Source organism: Penaeus monodon, chromosome 15 (genome assembly GCF_015228065.2).
Source record: "Penaeus monodon isolate SGIC_2016 chromosome 15, NSTDA_Pmon_1, whole genome shotgun sequence".
Lineage (NCBI taxonomy): Eukaryota > Metazoa > Arthropoda > Malacostraca > Decapoda > Penaeidae > Penaeus > Penaeus monodon.
Genome location: NC_051400.1, coordinates 47169818 through 47170861, shown reverse-complemented (window position 1 = coordinate 47170861; position 1044 = coordinate 47169818). Strand labels below are relative to the sequence as shown.

Sequence of the window (1044 nt, the reverse complement as noted above, 5' to 3'; positions counted from 1 at the left end):
AGTACTTAAGGGAAAAAACAGGAAATTTCAGATATGTCCAGTGTAACCAGTGAATTATAGGAGAGAAATACTTTAAATTTAACAGCCCTGCATTTACACAGTGTGTTGCATGGCAGGATCAAGTGAATGGTCAACCTGACAAAATGTTATGTAAGGTCTTGTGTTGCAAAGAGCTTGAGGGATTAAGGTAGTTTGCTTCTCGTCCTGGGCTGTTCGTAAACTATCAAAATGACTACCATCTTAGAGCCTCATCACATATTTCAACATGCCTTTCTGTCTTTATTAGTCATTAGTGTGTGTGTGTATAGTATAGAAATTATCTACATCAGTTTTGAGCCCCTCTTACAGTGTCAGTCAGGAAAGTAAGTCATCTCTCTTGACAACTTTTAGCGATGTCCACCATGCAAGACATTGTTTACAATAGGTTATAGGTGCACTGCATGGCAAAACCATTCACCCTGAGCCTTTTGGGCCGGGGTGAAATGCACTGTGCAGTAAAGCTCAAATAAACACTGGACAGGATTATAGGATTGAATCCAACTGTGAAATATTTTATTGATTTTCACTCCCCCCCCCCCCAATGAGGGACAGTAAAAGAAATATAAAATGTTACTGCATACTAAATTAAAAATAAAAAGTTAAGGTTTAGGTTGCTATTATGGCAACTTCAGTTATTGTTTATCATACAACCACAAAAAAATAAAGGTAAAATAAATAAAAATCTTAATTTTGGAAGGTTCTAGCTCTGCAGATACAGGCCACACAAATCTCCCACACTGTTCAGTATGCCTTCAAATAATCTAAATTATAAGCTGTCCCATATACTGAACACCCACTTATTCTAGTCACTTGAGTATTTACTCATTCTACTCCTGTGCTCTTGAGTCCTCATTCTGCTCACCTTAACCTAATGCCGCTGGGGGACTTTGGGGTGTGCTAGGCCTCTGCTCCGGGGAATATGCATGGCCAACTGGGCTTGCCTCTGGGCCTATTTCAGTGGATCGCACTCTGCACCACACCAGCAAAGCGATAGGAATTTGATAG

At 39.8% G+C, this 1044-nt stretch overlaps 1 pseudogene; it reads right to left on the bottom strand.

The window, feature by feature from the left end:
- The window catches only part of LOC119582382, a 26908-nt pseudogene that overhangs the window by 25368 nt on the left and 496 nt on the right, over positions 1-1044 (bottom strand).